This window comes from Pan troglodytes, chromosome 5, assembly GCF_028858775.2.
Source record: "Pan troglodytes isolate AG18354 chromosome 5, NHGRI_mPanTro3-v2.0_pri, whole genome shotgun sequence".
In the NCBI taxonomy this organism is placed as follows: domain Eukaryota; kingdom Metazoa; phylum Chordata; class Mammalia; order Primates; family Hominidae; genus Pan; species Pan troglodytes.
In genome coordinates, this window is record NC_072403.2 from 119,559,319 (window position 1) to 119,580,953 (window position 21,635).

A 21,635-nucleotide genomic window follows, 5' to 3' on the forward strand; every position below is an offset into this window, starting at 1 on the left:
CATGCCCAGCTATTTTTTATATTTTTGGTAGAGATGGGGTTTCACCATGTTAGCTAGGCTGGTCTCAAACTCCTGACCTCAAGTGATCTGCCCACCTTGGTCTCCCAAAGTGTTGGGATTACAGGTGTGAGCCACCGCTCCCAGTCTGTAGTACTGTTTAAAAAAATCATTTAAAATAGATCAAAAGCAGACCAAAGTATCTAGAAATTAGCAACCGAGGCAGCTACAGTTGTCTTCAAGGAAGTCTTATTTGCTAGTTCTTTGTAAATTACAGGGTTTTTTTTCCCCCATTTGGAAATTATTCTGTTCCTGGTTACCTGCCTTTATGCATTCTTGTGTGTTGATATGATTACAAATGATTTCAGTGGACAACTATTTTCCCCAGATGCAGAACTAATTAAGTTTAGTTGAAGATTTTAAAAGGTTGTAAACTTCCTTTGATCTTCAACTTTTAAGACTCCAAATGCCAGTTCTGCAGCTTCTGTAAGCTGGAAAAAATATCCCCCCAAATAATAAGGAAAACAATGTATAAACATTTTCCGAACTATTCTATCCACAAAGAATTCCATTTATAAATGGAATACTCCCTTCTTTGTCTTTGCCTAGGAGCTTGAGGGATAGCTGTTTGTATTTGTACATTTTCTGAATTTCTACAGTTTACACTTGTTTATGGTACATTGGGGAGTTCAGAGTAACCATTTGCAAATGTTTGAAGATATTCAAAAGAAAATATTCCCCCTCCTCAGTTTTCCAGGGAAATGACATAGACTCTTTAAGTAAAATAATCAATGGAAAAAATGTGTACAAGGAGTAACCCTTTCATCTCACTTTTTCCATTCTCAAGGAGCAACAGGTCCATACAACTTTCCACCTTTGTGGCTCCCAAATTTCTAAGTTTCAAAAACCAGAAAGAAAATATAAGACCCTTTTTCCTGGTCCCAATTCCATGATACTACTCCAGGCTCAGCAGGGGGGACTTGACATCTTATTTTCTCAGGGAAAGCTGGAGGAGGCACCTGTAGTTTGGCTTTTTGGAGTTTAATTATTAGTCTGGTCATGGAGCCACAGTCCTAGAAACAACTGTTCCAAGGCAAGGAGTTCACTTCATTGGGGAAGCCAAAAGGGTGGAGGTCACAAATAAGTTTTTTGCCAATTTAGTTTCTCAAACTGAGAAGTTCAAGAGAGGAGGCTGTCTGGGAGGAGGTTGGGAAGTCAGTCCATACATTTGAAACAATACTATAGGTGCCTACTTTTAAAACAAGGAAAAGAAGGAAAACTGAGAGTGACAAAAGGAAATCAGTATGAATGGGATGTGCTCGGATCCTGTGTCAGACTTGTGCTATCTAATGGTCCAGTACTTGACTATTGGGAATATTAATTGGTGACAGTCCCTAAGTTAAGGGTTAGCTTGTCTGTTGGGATGCAGTTGGCACATATAGTTCTAGGTAGAGGTACTTCAAAGAGCCAGAAAGAAGACACCAGGTCTGTGTCATGGACACATGTGAGTGGGAGGACCCGGGAGTGTGCTTCCTGTGATCATTTCAGACTTGTAGAGGAAAGTTTTCTGGAATGAATGGTGTCAAGATTGGCCTGAGATATGTCCCAATTCAATGCTGCTGGGACCATGTTAACCCTTATGACCAGGGACTTGGAGGGAAGGTTTTAATGTACAAGCATCCAACTTTTATATATGATGTCAATCAGGTTATGATGGAATATGAAATGACATCTGTGACTGGATATTTATTACTTTCAGATGTACCCATAACCTTCCATCTTCAGCAGGACTGGGACTAGAGTGAAGCAAAGGAAGGGCTTAGGGCAGAGACTTTGAGGAGGCACCCACTCAGGGTCATGCTAGTGCAGCACTGGTCCTGGCTCTGTCTCCAGATCCATATGGCAGCTCCCTAAAGCTGGTCTCCTGGCCCCCTGGACTCGTCCCTGGATGGCCTTCAGCAACTCCCCCTGAAATTTCATGGAAAGTTTTATGTGCCTATGCACAGAGGCATTTTCATGGGAGAAGACGTCCATAGATTTTGGCTCCAGAAAAAGTATGCTCTATATCTCTGAAGGATTATCTTACCTTATTATGGAGCAATATCTGAGTTGAAATTTTTCTTGTTTCTCTGAGGAAGCTGAATTAATGGAAAGTTTCTCTTAAAACTTAGAATATATTGTTTGGCAATTTCTGCTGTGGGCCTAATATTGCAGAATCAAAGTTGGAGCTACATCATGTAGCACTTGCCTCAATAAGATTGCCTTAGTGACACAATGCAAAAGGTTATAGACTTTTCTTCAAGTTACCATTTCCCACAAGGGCCTGTGATGAAAGAAGAAAAGAGAAGCAAGAAAAGAAATAAGCTAGATACTTCCCCAGCACTTGGACCTTCAAAATTTGTACGATATGGGGAGACACTGTTCTTCTGTGGAAAGATCTTCTACTCTGCCACTGAGGCCAAGAAAGCAGAATGGCCAGAGTCAGAGAGGTGGACAGGTCGGTGAACACCAGGGCATTGATGTGGCAGTGTCTGGGAGCGCTGCCAATGCTCCCTAGCTCCCCAGTATGCCTCTTTACTTGGAGAGACTGCACTTGGAAAGAGACGCGTTCGGCCAGCTATTAACCAGCCGTTGCCCAGGAGGGCACTGGAAATCAGTTCCCTGACTGGTTTCCAATGAGTCACTCCCTTGCCAGCCTAAGCTGCTGCCTGTGCACCATGTTCAATCATTTACACCTACCTTCATGCAGACAAGTGCTGCAGAGGGGCAGAGATGTCTGAGGACCAAAATACACTGCACCGTGGAACACTTACCTCATGTTGTGGAACACTTACCCTCACCCGAATGCCCCGCCTTTTCCAGACTTTCCTGTCTAAGAGATCGTGCCAAAGGGCCGGGGGTGGCCATGCTGTTTTCTTTTACCATGTCCTGCACAACTTATTTTATATCCTTCAGTTGCCGTTTTAAGTGCATAGCACTTTCTATGTGGATGGATGTTAAGGCAATGCATTCTGCATGTGTAAACTTTTTCTTAGGGCCTCAAAGGGCATAAACGAAATTCATTCAGAGAAAGAAAGAAATTAGCTTTAGAAAATAAACAATTTAGCACTGGCATCGTTTAACAGGGTCCCATTCTCAAGGAAATGGGGTAAATGCCATTTCAGACACCAGCTCTGAATACTAACTGCAGAGAGTTCTTCTCCAGATTTGTGGATTTCCACAGCACAGAAAAAAAAATAGGGTGGGGTCAGGATTGGGAACATGAGACCATCAACAGGGAGGGGAAGTACACACACATGCACAAAACTTATTTCAAGGGTCATCGAAAAGATTCTAGTGAAAAATGACTGGAGCAAAAGAAAATGACAATAACAAAAACTTGGAATTATTCTCTAATGCTTTAAAATAGTCCCAAGTGTACTACAGAGTTTAAAATTGGAAATCAGTCAAGTTACCTAACTCTACCACTCCTTGGACTGAATTAATGATCATAAGCAAAAAATGCTTGTGCAATTGTACTGTGTGGTCCAGATGTACAGCCCTGAGTAGAGAGATGGGGGCAGAGCAGACCTGGCTTTCCAGGTAGCCAAGGGGTCAGGGCTGGGGCAAATCAAAGCTTCCAGTGCTCCCAGCCTCATTCCCATCCAGATATTTGGCTGCACCAGCACTAGTTGTCTCATCATTTTCCCCTCTGAACCTCTGGTTTGTTGTCTGTCTTTGATATAGTAAGCTGTGTTTTGTTTTGGGTAAAAAGGGAAGTAAGAATGTGACTGATAGTATTTAAAGAACAAAAGGGAGAAATGCTTCATGAATTCATTTGATATGGAACATTGACCTAACATCCAAAAAAATACAACTAAAAAGTAGATCTTTCCCTCATTTGCATGGCTTATTTCCCCAGATATGTTTTTGGTATTGAAAATGAATGGTATTCCCATACAACATGTGTCTCAATTTGTAATGATATCCTCCTTGCAGCTGGCTTAGTTCTGCAAGTGTTTCTAAAATGTTACTGTCTTGAATTTGAACCAACCTACAATAACAAATTATCTAGAAGCAAAGTGGCTAAACGGCATTTGGTGAGAGAAGGGGAAACCCTATATTTCATCCTTCAACTCTTGTTTTAGAAATTCAGACTGTAACATGATCTTTTTCTAAAGAAATCTACACACACACACTTTAAAAACTGTGCAGCTTGGGTGTTGTGGGAGCAAGAATGATCAGGTTTAAGTTTCTCTGCAAAGCTCTGCATCCCATCAACAAGCCCTTTTGATATTTTAAACCCGTATTTAGAGTAATTTCAAGATATTTGGAGCACATGTGGTTAAATGTAAAACTTTGTCATTATAATGTGTTAGATGCTTATACTTTAAATATTTATAAGCTTCTATTTATTTATTTATTTTTATTTTTTTCTGAGATGGAGTTTCACTCTGTTGCCCGGCTGGAGTGCAGTGACGCGATCTCGGCCCACTATAACCTCTGCCTTCTGGGTTCAAGAAATTCTCCTGCCTCAGCCTCCCAAGTAGCTGGGATTACAGGCACGCACCACCATGTCCAGCTAATTTTTTTTTTGTATTTTTAGTAGAGATGGGGTTTCACCCTGTTAGCTAGGATGGTCTCCATCTCCTGACCTCATGATCCACCTGTCTAGGCCTCCCAAAGTGCTGGGATTACAGGTATGAGCCACCATGCCCAGCCTTTATAAGCCATTTTTAAGTAATTTACCCAAAAGCTTTCTCCCACTAGAATACTATAATTGAGTAGTATCTGAGCATCATTATAGAAGATACAAGATGAAGTTGCTGCAGCATGCATTCACATTCTTCTTGCTTTTCTGGTTTTAATTCAAATGTCATTTTTAGTAGAATCAGCTTATTTTATTATTTTAAAAATGTATTAAAAAATCATAAACAAGATTGGTTGTCTGTGATTTAAAACAAAGAAATTCCCCAGCACTCAAAAGCTAAAGTGTTCTAACCTGAACCGTATTGAGTCCCACACGTGAGCGTGGTGGCTCACTCCTGTAATCCCAGCACATTGGGAGGCCAAGGCGGGTGGATCAGACTTAGGTCAGGAGTTCAAGACCAGCCTGGCCAACATGGGGAAACCCTGTCTCTACTAAAAATATAAAAAATTAGCTGGACATGATGGCGCATGGCTGTAGTCCCAGCTACTTGGGAGGCTGAGGCATGAGAACAGCTTGAACCTGAGAGACAGAGGTTGCAGTGAGCCGAATTCGTGCCACTGCACTCCAGCCTGGGCGACACAGTGAGACTCCATCTCAAAACAAAAAACAAACAAAAAACTTCCCATTAGAGTGTTGGATCTCAGTCTGTGTCCACGTGAACTTAAAGTGTCATATTGTTCCTCTGAAATGTCTTAGGGACAATTTATTGGTGGTTGGATTGAATTCTTTACTATTTGCCTTCAGCCATCTTGGAAGCTAAGACATAGGATCCTGTCTTTATCATAGGTAGCCTGTTTGTGCACTTAATATGAAAAAGAGGAGGGGGAAACCCTTTTTCCAAATGCAGAATCCATTTAAGCTTTGGAGGTTATAAATTTCAAAGTGATCACAGGCCCCTGGGGCTCACACTCTTTTATGGCTGGCAAAATACAACTTTCTGGTAAGAATGGGGAAAAGAAGGCTTTAAAAGGCTCATAAACTTGCTTGGACATCTAATAGCTCTTACCAAACAGCATTCTCATGAGTTAAGTGTAAATGAGTCAGAAACATATAGATCAAATTTCTTTTAAAATACACATGGGTTTGAAAATTAAGGCCAAAGTGCTTGGCAAAATAAGTTTTGGTTTTATCCAAACCCAAATGTTGAAAAAATAATTCTAAGATTTGCCAAACCAAAAATACATGCAGATCTCTTCAATCCTCCCGTTAAATAAGATGGCATCATAAACATGGGACTTAGTGGCTATTTTCGTAATCCCCAAGGTTTAGGCAACATGAACCTTAAATATTGATTGAAAGACTATGAAAAATTTTTGGTGGAAAAACATTATAACCTTGCAAATGAAGATGAGGGCTACTGGTTCAGGGTTCTAATCCTGATTTTGACAGCACTTCTCACTGTCCGATCAGGTGATCAACTTGTCCTTTGTCTTAGCTCTGGGTGTGTGTGTGTGCATGTGTGTGTGTGGCCTATGCATAGCAATAATAACTTTTAAAATCCTATTTTTGGATTTTATAAATCCTAAATGTATACTTAATTCATATATTACAATCTGCGAAACTTAATAACTCCTCATCATATCCAAACAGAGGGAAGCAGTCCCCTTTTGCTCATTCATAGTTCAGAGATAGTCTTCATTTATTTCCCTAGAGGGTAAAACATATCCATTTTGCACTAACAATATCTAATGCTGACTTTGCTCAGGTCTGTGTTATTAAAAGACGAGAGAGAGAGAGGGAAAGAGAGAAAAGAAAAAAAGTAGGGGAGGGTGTGTGGCAGGAGTCCTTGACTTGATTTGAAGAACTAATAACCTACTGAGAGACAAAAAAAAAAGCCAAGGTCACTTTTACAAGCAACATGCAGAACCTGCAAACCGATGTGACACTGCAGACAGTAGGCTTCGCAAGAGCAGGGACCGGGTCCAGTTCACTCGTTGTAAGCAAGTGCCTAGCACAGGGGCTGGAAGAATGAGCACACAAGTATTCAGTGACCACATGAATGAAAGCGTCTCCATAGAGGAACAGCTAATGAAGCTGCCTTGATGTAGTGCCTTCTGGTCGATGAATTCTGAATTCTGAACCTGAGGAGGGATGTGGGCTGGCGATCAGGGGTGGAGAAATGAGGGGTGAAGTAGCATGTTAAAGGGCACAGACACAGAAAAGAGCAAGCTGTATTAGGGATGACCTTCCGGTTCACTTGGCTGGAACAAAGGGCTTGACCACAGAGGGTGAGAAGCATGAGGCTGGAGGAGAGTGGGAAGGTGGTAGAACAGGAGTTTGGGGAATTTGTACTCAATACATTGGGCAACGTCACTGTGGCCTCAAGCACAAGAATGACAAGATGAAATCTGTGTTTGAGGAAAATTACTTGAGCAGCTCTTTGTGGACTGAAAGACTGACATTGCTAAAGCTGATGGTTGCATTCTGATGGCAGGCTAATTGCCAGCAGTTGATTCTAAACATTGCAGAACGTCATCGCTGGAGTGCGAGGGACATGCGCTGCCAGATCTATGGGTTAAGTATGGAAAGCCGAAGAACTTTCTTTGTGCTAAGTGGGCCTAAGGAAATGTCACAATGCACGGTGGAAGGAAATCTCACAATCAACAGACCATTCCAGGATCTAAAGAAGGAAGATGCTGGCTTGGCTCCAGATGGCCACAGAAACAGAGGCCCCACCCTTCTGACCAACCAGCAGCTCTGAGCCTTAAGCCAGCAGGGAAGGGCAGATGTGGGCTGCTGTTTCATGCGTGCACAGAGGCAGGCCCTGGCTCTTGCAGCAGCGGACTTCACGAATGCGGAATGTGGAGGTTACACAGCGATGCCTAGACTGTCTGTCCTTAGACCGAAGGGCAGCAGAAAGGCTCAGGGGGCTTGCTCTATATTCCTTAGACATCTCCGGAGATTTTCTCTGCATCAGAATCAGATCCTCCCATGGCCTGCGGCTACTTTTAAGAAAGTTTGGCAACCTTTTGGATATGTCCTCTTCTCTTTTTTGACTTTCCAGGCTGTAAACCTTCAGAAGCTTCCCCATGTGGTGCCAGTGGGCTCCTGGTGGTGAAGGAAGGTGGCAGTGTGGTTTAGTGGAAAAGAATATCTGCTCTGGAGTTGGGCCAGCTTGGGTTCATATCCCAGCAGAGACACTTACCAGGTGAGGGAGAAAGGGACTTCAGCTCTCTGAGCCTCAGTCTCTATGTCATGAGTAATGAGATTGCTGTAAGAGACAGGTAAGGAAATGTATAAAGTGTGGCTCATCACAGATGCCCTAAAATGGCAGTTGCCATCCTGTTAGAAAGGATGCATTGCCTAAGGACAGAGCTTGGGGCTGGAGTGAGACCTGCCTGGGTTTGAAAACTGGCTGGGTCACTTACCAGCTGTGAGGATTTGGCCAAGTTTTATAACCTCTCTGGGCCTGCATTTTCTCATTAAATAATTATAATAGCTAATATTTATTGAACACTTTCTACATGTAGGCAGTGTTTAAATGCTACATACCAACAATGCATGAGACTTAGCATTATTAAGCCCATTTTGCAGATGAAGAGACTGAGGCTTGGAGAGGTTAAGTATGCCACCCAGAGTCATGTGGCCAGTAAATGGCAGTGCTGAGATATGACTGGCAGCCTGGCTCCAGAGTTTCCATGCAAAACCACTGTCCATGGCTTATGTGTAAAAAATGAAGATAATAACCCCTACTTTGTGCAGTTATCAGCTCCAATGTAAATAACAAGTTAAAATGTCTGGGAGCTACCTGGCTCATAGTAGATGCTTATTACAAAAATTGTCATGATAGCCCCTACAGCCCAGAACTTCTTCCTTTGGATGTGTAATGGAAAATAATGAAACACTTCCACGTTGTCAACCTCAGAGGTTAGGGAAACCATTCCAGAAATTCTCATAAAATCTCTGGTTCCACTTTTACAAGTCGAGACTGCAACAAAGAGAGCGAGTGCCCAAGGTCACAGGGTGGCACAGCCAGGATTAGAACCTGAGTCCTCATCTGCCTTTCCTCTCGGTGGGACATGGGATCTGACCGCAGCTGCTTCAGTTACATGCCCTGTGCCAAGCACCAGAGTCATATTTTTGCCACCCACGGCATGGCTTCCTCACATCAGGAAGCCAATTCCAGAGAGAAAATAGGTTATGCCTGAACATCTAGGGTTGAGGGGTTAAAGGGTTGCAGAAAAGCAGTTAGTAACCACACTCTCCATCATTTTTGCTGTTGGGGGAGAAATCAGTATTCTAGCTCTTACATTTTGCAATGGCATTTGTACTAATATGAAGCTTCCTCCCTCCCTCTCTCTGCTAATGGGCTGGTCATAAAGAATGAATCAAGTGTGGAGAAGACTGCTTTCCCAGACCTCATCTAAATCCTAAAATCTGCTGTTGACCCACAGGTCAAAGCTACTTGCCACATGAAGCTGCTTTTTTCTCTGTATTCTTTCTCTTTTACCTAGAATGCCTCTGTTCATATAACATAGAGAAGTAACACACTTAATCTTAACACAGTAAACATCTGGGTTTTTTGTCACAGGCAGAATTTTTGGAAGGCCGCAGTCTTGAGAGTCAGGGTGGTAGAAATCAGAAAAGGACAAGGACCCTGTCCTTTCCACTGACCCCTTGAATGAGTCTCTAAATTCATCTAGGATTTAGCATCTCCCACTTTAACAGGGACACAGTGACACCTGCTCCTGTAGTCACAGTGGGGAGAGGGGAGCAGAGCTGTGGGCCAGGGGCCTGCTGAGTTCCATGAACTGACATCAGCTAGTTCGTGTGTTGGATGAGACTTGATGAAAATGTGTGGTTTTTTTTTTTCTTATGAAAAACTTTTCAGAGTTCTTGTTTGCAAAGGCAGGGTGTTAGGCTATGTATGTCTCTAAGGCACTATACAGCTCTGACACTGTGACCCTGCCACCCTACTGTCAGGGCATAGAAGGGGGGAGATGGAACATAGACTAGGGGTCAGCACTCCCAGCGGGAGGGGGAAACTTGACTTTGGGGTTCTAGAAGCTGGACTTCCATCCACCTTTTCCTATTTCTAGCAACCCTTCCTGGCAAAGTTATTCATCTGTAAAATGGAGATAGTAATAAATATTTCAGTAGCATTGCTGTTTGCTTCCAAGTGAAATAAGTATATAAAAATGCCTGGTGCTGTATTTGATGTAAATTAGGTGTGCAATAAAATTTGACTCCTAGTCTGGGCACAGTGGCTCATGCCTGTAATCTCAGGACTTTGGAAGGCTGAGGTGGGAGGATCATGAGCCCAGGAGTTTGAGACCCCATCTCTACAAAAAATTTAAAAATTAACTGGGCATGCCTGTAGACCCAGCTACTCAGGAGGCTGAGGCCCAGGAGTTTGAGGCTGCAGTGAGCTATGATCATGCAGCTGTCCTCCAGCCTGGGTGACAGAGCAAGACCTTGCCCCGCCCCCACTACCAAAAAAAAAAAAAAACCATCAGGAGCCATGGCTCATGCCTGTAATCCCAGCACTTTGCAAGGCCTAGAGGCCAAGACAGGAGGATCACTTGAGCCCGAGAATTTGAGACCAGTCTGGGCAACACAGGGAGACCCCATTTCTACAAAAAATTAGAAAAAAATTAGCCAGGCTTGGTGGTACATGCCTGTGGTCCCAGCTACTTGGGAGGCTGAGATCACTTGAGCCCAAGAGGTTGAGGCTGCAGTGAGCCATGATGGTGCCACTGCACTCCAACCTGGGTGACAGAGCAAGACCCTGTCTCAAAAAAAAAGAAAACTCCTTTCATTGAAGACATAAACCACAATGGGAAGTACTTAGTTCTGAAAGCCAGGGCATAGGACCTAGGCTCTTGTTCAAAATTTCCTGCAGAACAGCTCTATCATGTAATTCTTCTTTATTCTATTTTTCTTTTTTGGGAGTGAACAGAGCCATCTGCTATAGTGTGTTTGTTAAAAAAAAAAAAAAAAGAAGAAAGAAAAAAGAAAACTACACTGTTAGTCATGAATCCCTCCATGGTTTTGGAAGAGGGCCTGCCAGAGACCTGGTCATTTGGTTTGCTTAAACTTCCAGGTTCTGGAAAGAACTTAGTAAAGAGGATCCATTGTCCAAGGTGAAGATAAGGACTTACTTAAGTGAGTGCACAAGAGGGGGCTCCGTAGTTCTGGGTTCTTCGCCCCTCAGAAACTTTTAGAGGTCAGCAAGAAATAGCAATGACCGCTTATAAGAAAAAACAGACTGCTCTCCCCTAACCCATAGAACCAGCAAAGGAAAACAACATTTTCATTTGTAAAATGAAGACTTAAAGATAGAGTTATCCCAGTAGGGAGTCTTACATGGTTGTAATTTTTACTGATTAACAAGTAAAATAAGGGATGTAGCTAAAAGAAAAAGTTATTTAAAAATTAAAGAAAACAAGGCCTTATAATTGGTTAATTTTTATTTTTATTTTTATTTTATTTTTAGTACTCAGGAACCTTAGCTTCTCAGAGCCATAGAGTGAGTAGCATCACAGTGATGAAGCTGCGATTCAGACCAGAGCCTAACACTGAGCTAAGATGAAACTCACCCTTGGCTCCCATACCCTCTCCTTACCATGAGCTATAGACTCAAAAGGAGAAGGAATGTTTTTCAGTTGCAGGCATATCTCACTTTATCATGCTTCGCTTTATTACGCTTCACGAATATTGCCTTTGTACAAATGGAAGGTTTGTGGCAACCCTGTCAAGTCTATCAATGCCATTTTTCCAACAGCATGTGCTCACTTTATGTCTCTGTGTCACATTTTGGTAATTCTCACAATGTTTCAAACATTTTCATTATCATATCTGTTATGGTGATTTGTGATCAGTGATCTTTGATGCTACTATTGTCATTGTTTTGGGACACCATGAACTGCACCCATATAAGAGGTAAACTTAGTCAATAAACGTTGGGTATGTTCTGACTGCTCCACCAACTGGCTGTCCCCCCATCTTTCTCCTTCTCCTTGGGCCTCCCTATTTCCTGAGATACAAGATTGAAAGTAGGCCAGTTAATAATCCTATGATGGCCTCTAAATGTTTAAGTGAAAGGAGGGCCTCTAAATGTTTAAGTGAAAGGAGGAGACCCATGTCTCTCATTTTGAATCAAAAGCTAGAAGTGATTAAACTTAGTGAGGAAGGCATATTGAAAGCCAAGACAGGCCAAAAGCAAGGCTACTTGTGCCAATCAAGTTGTGAATGCAAGGAAAAAGTCCTTGAAGGAAACTAAAATTGCTACTCCATGGCTAGGCACAATGGCTCAAACCTGTAATAATCCCAGCACTTTGGGAGGCTGAGGCTGGCGGATCGCTTGAGCCCAGGAGTTCAAGATTAGCCTGGGAAACATGGCAAAACCCTGTCTCTACAAAAAATATGAAAAATTAGCTGGGTGTGATGGTGCACACCTGTAGTCCCAATTACTCAGGAGGCTGAGGTGGGAGGATCACCTGAGCCTGGGAAGTTGAGGCTGCAGTGAGCTGTGATCATGCCACTGCACTCCAGCCTGAGTGACTGAGTGAGATATTGTCTCTAAATAACAAATAAATAAAAATGCTACTCCAGTGAAGACACAAATGATAAGAAAGCAAAACAGCCTTATTGCTGATATAGAGAAAATTTGAGTGGTCTGGATGGAGGATCAAACCGACCACAATATTTCCTTAATCCAAAACTTAATCCAGAGCAAGGCCCTAACTCTCTTCATCACTGAAGGCTGAGAGAGGGGAGGAAGCTGCAGAAAAAGATTTTGAAGCTAGCAGAGGTTGGTTCATGAGCTTTAAAGAAAGAAGCTGTCTCCATAACATCAGAGTGCAAGGTGAAGCAGCAAGTGCTGATGTAGAAGCTGCAGCAAACTACCCAGAAGATCTAGCTAAGATCATTGATGAAGGTGACTACACTAGACAATAGATTTTCAATATAGATAAAACAGCTTTATATTGAAAGAAGATGCCAACTAGGACTTTCATAGATAGAGAGGAGTCAATGCCTGACTTCAGAGCTTCAAAGGACAGGCTGACTCTCTTGGTAGGGGCTAATGCTGCCGGTGACCTTAAGTGGAAGCCAGTGTTCACTTACTGTTCTGAAAATCCTAGGGCCTTTAAGAATTATGCTAAATCTACTCTGCTTGAGCTCTGTCAGTGGAACAACGAAGCTTGGGTGACAGCACATCTCTTGATACCATGGTTTACTGAATATTTTAAACCCACTGTTGAGACCCACTGCTCAGGAAAAAATAATTCTTTTAAAACATTACTGCTTATTGACAATGCATTTGGTCATCCAAGAGCTCTGATGGAGCGGTACAAAGAAATTAATTGTTTTCATGCCTGCTAACACAACATTCATTCTGCAGCCCATGGATCAAGGAGGAATTTTGACTTCCAAGTCTTATCATTTAAGAGATACGCTTCATAAGGCTCTAGCTGCCATTGATAGTGATGCCTCTAACAGATTTGGGCAAAGTACATTGAAAATCTTCTGGAAAGGATTCACTATTGTAGATGCCATTAAGAACATTTGTGATTCATAGGAGGAGGTCAAAATATCAACATTAACAGGAGTTTGGAAGGAGTTTATTCCAACACTCGTGGATGACTTTGAAGGGTTCAAGAGTTCAGTGGAGGAAGTAGCTGCAGATATGATGGAAATAGCAAGAGAATTACAAGGGGAACCTAAATATGTGGCTGAATTGCTGCAATCTCACGATCAAACTTGAACAGATGAGGAGTTGCTTCTTAAGAATGAACAAAGAAATTGGTTTCTAGAGATAGAATCTGCTCCTGGTAAAGATGCTGTGAACAATGATGAAATTACAACAAAGGATTTAGAATATTCCATAAACTTAGTTGATAAAACAGCAGCAGGGATTGACTCAGTTTTGAAAGTGTTCTATTGTGGGTAAAATGTTATCGAATAGCATGGCATGACACAGAGAAATCCTTTGTGAAAGGAAGAATCAACCAATGTGGCAAACTTTATTGTTGTCTTATTTTAAGAAATTGCCACAGCCACCCCAGCCTTTGGCAACCACCACCCTGATTAGTCAGCAGCCATCAGTATCAAGGCAAGACTCTCCATCAGCAAGAAGGTTATGGTTCGCTGAAGGCTCAGATGATTGTTAGCATTTTTTTTTTTTTACAAATAAAGTATTTTAAATTAAGAATGTAAATTGTTTTTTAGACATAATGCTACTGCACATTTAATAGACTACAGTATAGTATAAACATAACTTTTATATGCACTGGGAAACCCTCCAAAAAAATGCATGTGACTTGCTTTATTGCAATCCTCACTTTATTGCAGTGGTCTAGAACCAAACCTGCACTATCTCCCACGTATCTTCATCAGTTAATGAGCTATAAGAAAAGAGATGCCATCCTCTTCAAAAATGAACACAATTTCTATCCTGCAAAAGCCATTTAAAAACTCTTCATGAAGCAATGGTTGATGGAGGAGAGAAGGAATCATGTTTTGGTAAAAACCTTCCTTCCTGGGATGGGTTTGGTGTGGGGACCACTATCTGGCATCACACTCAGAGTTTATCAGCTAGTGCAGGCGGCTCTGTTCATTGACCGCAGGGCTCTACCCTTGTGAGTGTCCCAGAATAGCTGCGGCTACCTGAGAGCAATCCAGTCCTCAGGGACTCGTTATTGTCCCAGATAAACAGCGTTGCCGCAGCCAGCACGTAATGGCTGTATTTAACTGTGATAAGTGATGGGCAGACGTGCCCGAGTGAGTGGATCTCTGGTAGGGCCTGGGTAATTGGACAAAGGCAAGCTGGCTGGCAGCAGGCATTTCTTGCACATCATAGAATTGATGCCACAGGGTTTTAGACTCCTGGGGATAAATATGACAGACATGGGGAGCTTGCCTTCTAAATGAGGAAGACAGGACAGACCTACTGGATTTTGATTATGCTAATTACAAAAGTATTTGAGGAAGGAAATAATACAAGTTTAGCAAATGGGTTAGATTAATAGAGGCAGGCTTCCTGGTAGAAGTGGAATCTGCCACCACAAAAGAGCTAGTTTGGAAATGTTGGGATGTAGAATAAGACAGACATTTTTCTCTGAACACACATTTACTTTTGGGAGTGGTTGCCTGGAAGTTTTATGGAATGCTAACAGTGAAAGTCTTAGGCTATAAAGGTCAAAGAAGTAAAGGTGAGAGTGGCCATATTTTGACAGTATCAACATTGAGAGAATGTATTTAGACACAGTTTTGCTATCTATAATTCTCTGGAAAATTTTGTGTTATAAAGGTGGATGAGTATCTAGATCACATTCTTGGCCATGCTTCCCTGATGAAACAGAAAAGTGACTCACCAGGTGAACAGAGAGTCTCTCAATGCATTTGGTGTGCAGTTACGATTCCATGAAGAGAAATATTTCATTCCTCTGGCCAAAAGGGGCAGGCAGGCCTGGAATTCTGAAGATAGCTGGTCATACATGCCCGATGGAGACCATGCCTTGTGGTGCCAGCGTGTATGTATGGTACATGCATAGTACATGTATGATACATATATAGCATAAGAAATGGGCTTATTTGTATGTAATTGTGTGTGTCTGATGCTTCATGTAGCAGGGGTGGGTTATCCTGCCTTCAGACAAATGCCCAAATCAGAGGAAAACCCAAGTGTGAGGCACAATTGTGGCCACTTCCCCAGAATCCCCTGCTTTAAGGGGTATTCCACAAACCTCTGCCATAGATGTGTGTGTATGTTTGTGTGTACTGAGGGAAGGAGACTTTCTGAAATTTTGGAGTTCAGGGTTCAGAAGTTCATGGGCTTCCTTATATACTGGTAACAGATTAATATTCAGTTGTTCAAGTTTATAATTCTACATATTTGATACTGGATTTTGTTGAAAGATTCCACAATCTGAGCATGTGAGAAATGGAAGACTTAATACTGAAGCTCACCCAGGCCCCCACTGCACAGAGGAAGAATCAAGGCTCTGAGGGATGGTGGCTGAGGAACACAGTGGAAGAATCGAGGCTCTGGGGGAGGGTGGCTGAGGAACATGGAGGAGGAATCGAGGCTCTGAGGGATGGTGGCTGAGGAGAATAGTAGAATAATCAAGGCTCTGGCGGAGGGTGGCTGAGGAACATGGAGGAGGAATCAGGGCTCTGAGGGGAGGGTGGCTGAGGAACATGGAGGAGGAATCAGGGCTCTGAGGGGAGGGTGGCTGAGGAACAGTAGAAGAATCAAGGCTCTGGGGGAGGGTGACTGAGGAACATGGAAGAGGAATTGAGGCTCTGAGGGAGGGTGACTGAGGAACAGGTCCAAGGTCACATAGCCAGTCGGAGGCATTTGTACTGTAACTCGGGTCTCTGTTTCGCTTATTGTAGTAATTTCCCCTTTGCACAGATGAAGACATTTAGACATGGAGGACAGTTTTTTCGTAAGATTCTTCTGCTTGGCAAGGGCAAAATAGAACCAGCTCCAGACTCTGGAACTTCCTGCCATGATCACTTTCTAAAAATCCAAACTTGTTTCCTCCCCACTCTGTTGGATTTCATACCTTCCATACCAATAAATATCAGAAAAGTGAAGCCCAAGCTTGGTTCTTCATTTTCATCGATTCCAGAGTCTTTTCCTGTGTCACCAACAAGGGGGCTGCCCTGAACCAGCCAGAGCCAGAAGGACAAATGAGGATGCCTTCAATACCGCCCCCTCCTCAAATGTTATCAGCAGAGAGGGACTTGTACTGCCACCATCTGGCCTTTGTGGGTGTCCCAGACACAGCAAGTATGTGGTGAGAGGGAAGGAAACAGCACAAATTGTCTACTTTACCATTCTCTTAAAATAAGCTTCGTGTGAGCAAGCTTTTCAGAGCAGCAGGACCAGGGCTGCGAAAAATAGAGTGTGGTGCAGCTGCACCCTTTAGAACTTTGGGGGAAAACACATATTATTTACCAGACAATAATAGATACCAGAGAATAATAATGATTATTATAGTGTTTGGGATGGCAAATGCTGTAGTTAAGGTTCCAGAATGGCTCTTATTATAATCCCGTTTTACCGAGTCTCTTGTGAAAGCCTGGAAATTTTCTTTAAGTAGGCTGATGCTGTCCGTGTTTGGTCTTTGTCCAAAGGTGATTTGAATATAAAGAAACTTACTGGAGAAATATTCATTTTTTTAAATAGTGATTGCATTAAAGAAAAAAGCTACATTATTAAAAAAGCAGTTGCAGCATTCCTAAGCAATTCAAAATGGCGGTGTTTCCCAGTTTACTGGAGGAAAATGTTAAACATTCTCCCTCCTCCCTTTTAAAGAAAGAAGGAGGCCCCCTCTAACTACAAGATTCAGTCACTCTTGGTTCCAGGCCCAGAGGTGGGGATGGCTTCCCTCCCTCCACAGCAACTTCCAGGCTGTGCTTGCTAAATGCAAAAGAATTGTTCCCAGAAGAAATGACCCCGGTGTCTTTGGATCCACTTGTCATCTCTGCAGCTCCTCAATTTTTGTGGCCTCACATTTGATAGTGGCTCTTGGTGCTTTTGTTTTTGTATCCCCTCTCTGCATTGTCACTTATTCTTGAGAAAGAAAGAAAAGAAAGAAAGAAAGAAAGACAGAAAGAAAGAAAGAAAGAAAGAAAGACAGTCAAATGTGAGCTCTTTATTCAGAAATAAATATCCACATTTCCAAATCTGACCATGCCAAATGAAAAGGTTTCCATGGCCTTGTAATTCCACCCCCATTACATATTTGTGGTGTTTTGCATTTTCACTTTGGTTATTTAATATACATATTAAGTACACACAGATCTGGTGATTTAATGTGATTGGGGGAACTCAGGCATTTCCTGTCGTGCACAGTGAAACTTTCAAACCTTGTTTTTGGCTGCTGCTGATTATTGTTGCCATTAACACCAGGATTTAGATAGCAGGGTTCAAAGCACAAGCTTCCACTTAGTCCTCCCAATGGGTATTTGACCTCCTCTTGCTCCTGCTAAATTCATGTTACAAACACTCCAAGCAAGCTTCCAGGTCTCTTTGTGGCTCCATTTCTTCACTATAAAATGAGGAAATGGTACTGTATTATCTCTGGGGTCCCTTCAAGTCCTACATTCTATCACCTCTCTGAAGTTATTTGTTCATTGTTCTAAGAATAATCTCAACAGTTGTAAAGATGTTTACAAGTCCTCTGTCACCACCTCACCTTAGCCAAATTTTACCCATTCACATTTCTGACAGCCTCATTTATTGGCAGGAAGAAAAGGTGCTGTTTTGGGGCATGGCAGAAGAGAGGCGCCTGACCCACTCATGTGATCAAAGTGTGTCGAGCGCCCACAGCGGGCCAGACTCTGAGCTAGGAGTTGGGTGTAGAGACACGAGCAAAACAGACAAGCCCCTGACCTCTGGGGCTTTACCATGCAGTTGGCAGACTTCTAAGTGGCTGCTCCCAGGACTGACTGACTGGCCTCAGGAAGCTCTATTTCAAACCAAGTGACTGGCGGCAAATGAAAGAAGGCTGCAGGTATCAAGAGGCAGAGCCTCATATCTCGGTGAATGTTGGGATGAGCATTCCCCAGAAACTGACTTTCCTGGTGGAAAATCCTGTTCAGAGCCTCTGCCCTGGGACCCCAAGGCTCTTGGTTGGTTTATTTTCTTCCAGTCCAGTGCTACTGTTTGTTTTGGATGTGAAGAGATGTGAATGGCTCACCTTTTACAGGCAAGACCCACACACGGAGAAAAGCAAGCATTTCTTCCAGCTTAGTTGCCTTTGTGGGAAACTTCTGAAGATAGGTATATGTGTCCATGGTAATTTTCCACTTGCCAAAAAGTGAATCTACTGGCCCTCTTTTCAGCAAATACCAGAGCTGAGACATGGGGTTACAGGAGTGAGGTCAGGAGCTCCAGGGTCCTCCGTGACCTTGCCTGGCTTTGGAGTGACCTTGGGTGACTCAAAAGACCTCCTGCTGGGGCTGGGTGCGGTGGTTCATGCCTGTAATCCCAGCACTTTGGGAGCCCAAGGTGGGTGGATCACTTTAGGCTAGGAGTTCAAGACCAGGCCTGGCCAACATGGTAAAATCCTGTCTCTACTAAAAATACAAAAATTAGCTGAGCCTGTAATCCCAGCTCCTTGGGAGGCTGAGGCAGGAGAATCACTTGAAACTGGGAGGCAGAGATTGCAGTGAGCCAATTGCACCACTGCACTCCAGCTTGGGCAACAGAGCGAGACCCTGTCTCAAAAAAAAAAAAAAAAAAAGCCTCCTGCTGATTAAGCATGCAGTCATGTGGAGGGGGAGGGTTGCTGGGTTGCAAAGGATGCTGTGGTCTTCGGGTGAGGGCGTGGTGCACCCTACTCATTATGGTATTCCAAAAAGCGACTTGAGTTTCATTTCCTCACACAAAGCTGGCAGGGCTGACCTGAGCAGACCGTGAATGAAACTGCTGTTGAAATCACGCTGTGCTGCAGCGGTTCTGAGGCTCATCCTAGGTCTGCCCTGGCGGCTGGAGAGTGTGCTGCTGTCTGACTCATGCCTGGGTTCTCCCCAGCTGGGCGGAGGGAGGGGGATCGGTCCAGTGGATTCTGACAGCCCCTTCTGCTCTTTTTCCAGGAACGTTCACTCACAGGGTACGCTCATGGAGAGAGGGCGCAGAGCAAACCATGTCACGCCATCCAATGACACCAGCTGGTCAGCTCACCACCCCCTCTGGCTAAAACTCAAGCAAATAAAGCCGCTTCCTGTCATTAAGCATCTCAGAGGAAGCAGCCCTCCCTCGATGGCCTCTAGCCCAGAGAAGCCCGCGCATCTTGGACCCACCAAGCAGGCCCAGCCTTCCTGCTGCCACCATCTCTGCTTCTCCCCAGAGGAACTTAGGGATTTCACCCCTGGCTTTTAAAAAAAACGAAATACCGACAAGCCACAAGGACCAATGTAGGTATTCTCCCCGCCCCATCTTCAAGGCTCAGCGACTGAGGCTGGAAGATGATATGGATTGGAACACAAAAAATCTTTTTTTAATCTTTTTAAAAACTGCTGTGGTTTTGCTGCTACACTAAGAATTGTGATTTGCATTGTACGGTTTTGGACCTATATTGTTCACGTTTTGATGGCGGAGAGGGGTGGTCCTGGAGGCCCAATGCTTCAGAGTCATCTCTGTCCTGCCCGGGATGCACTTTTAAATGAAGAGTTAGAATATTTTATTGGCTAATATACTTTTCTTGTTATTTTTACAAAGGCCACCTTTATCCTTTTTGATGCCATATTTTCAGTGTTACACTTTTATGGCTTTTAATTTTCGATTTGACAGATGTAAGAAGCAGCATGAATAGTTTATACTGTGGTTTTTCAGAGACTGAATGCCAAGAGAACTCGGTAAATGTTTATTCTTCTCAGCTTTCTCTTTAAATTCCCCTAAATAGCGCCCCATTTGGGAACAGAGCAAGAGTGTTGAACTGAAGACCAAAATGCCCTCAAGGTGTAAAATAATCCGAGGGGGAATATTTGCTGGGCGTCAGGAAAGACTCGGATGAAATTTCAACCCTGATGGTTTTCGGTGATCCAGGAAGTCAGTGAGACAATCTCTCTATATGCAGAGCCCTTTCATGATAATTAGAATGGTATGGACAAACCAATGAAAACAAGAGGGAAAGTGAGAAAGATCACCCATGATTCTGTTTCACTGTTTGCTTTCTCCTGTCATGGTTAAGAGAAATGTGCAATTCGATCCTCAATCAGTGGGTGGAGGATAACAGGGTAGATTCACTTGTGTGCACTTGTACAGTTGTAGCTGCGAGTCCAGAAGTCCTCTAGAGCATGTGTACTGGCACTGAGTTGGTGAGACAGTTGTGGAGTATCCCATTCTGATGAGTACAGAAAAAAAAAAAAAAAAGAAAAAGAAAAGAAGAGAAAAAATTAAGAAAAAAATCAAAAAAGGAAGAAAACTAAAAAAAAAAAATCAAATCACCTTGTGATTCAGTGTATCTGTTTACTAACTCAAATAAAGCAATTGTTCCCTCTGGAGGGGTCCAGGTGCCCCCGCCCCACAAGGCCGCGGAGCCTCAGCAGGAGGGGTGGCGAGTCGCGGGTGGGCAGGGCCAGGACGGTGTGGCGCCAGCCTTGAAGCACCACGGCCCGAGGATGCGGTGTACATACTGTATTTCTAGATTCTCCTTTGTACAGAGTCACTTCACAAGTCAAGCTACTGTTTTACAGGTGCTCCTTATTTATTAGAGCTGTGAGAGCTTGGGGGACACACCTGGCGAGCAAGCTCGCTTTTTAAAAATGAAATTTGGGTGCAGGGGAAGGGGAGGCGGGAGGGAGGGGAAGCTCGCAAGCCCGGGGAGAGATTTATAAAAGTAAACAAAAGAAAACCTTCCAGCAACAAATTAAAAAATAATAACAAATCAACCCCAGCACCAAACCCACCCAGGCAGGAAGAAGCCGCCCCTCCTCTGGGGCCATATTTTTCTGCTGGGTCACAACATTCTCCTCTCCCTGACTGGTGTCAGATTCATCAAACAAAAAATAAATCTCGAAGAAAAAAATGCACTTACATGTGCTTATTTGGCTTTTCTCATTATTATGACTACTGTTTTTTTGTTTTTTGTTTTATTACAGAGGTGTTCATTTTTCTCCCCCTGGGAAACATTTTAAAAAATAGAACTAAGGAGTTTTAAAAGATGGTAAGCCACTGGGATGGCACTGTCTCTTCCTGACCTGCTAGACCACGCTTGTCTGCAGACAAGAGCCCACTCCGTCTGTTCCAGGGTCTGCTTCCCAACCATGCCCATCACTGACAGCACACAGTGCATGGGAAGTGAGTGTTTAGGCCTGTAGACCCAGGTGTGGTGTCCCTTCCAAGTGCTCTTCAAGTCTTGATCTTTTTTGGCTCCAAGGGTTCAGGCCTGAGGTTCAAGAAGCACCATCAAATGGAGGCAAACATGCTCCACGGGTTCCACTCACATCCACACACCATCTCACCCCACTGACTAGAGAGACTTTTATT

The 21,635-nt window shown here is 43.3% G+C and overlaps 1 protein-coding gene across 4 annotated transcripts in view; it reads left to right on the forward strand.

Moving 5' to 3' along the window:
* The window catches only part of SOBP (sine oculis binding protein homolog), a 169,673-nt gene extending 148,491 nt beyond the window's left edge, over positions 1-21,182 (forward strand). For all 4 annotated transcript variants that reach the window (XM_016956073.4, XM_016956074.4, XM_016956075.4 and 1 more), the window contains one exon: positions 19,241-21,182. The gene's annotated coding sequence lies outside the window, so the exon portion shown is untranslated. The remainder of the gene's footprint in view (positions 1-19,240) is intronic.
* Positions 21,183-21,635: the final 453 nt, after the last annotated feature.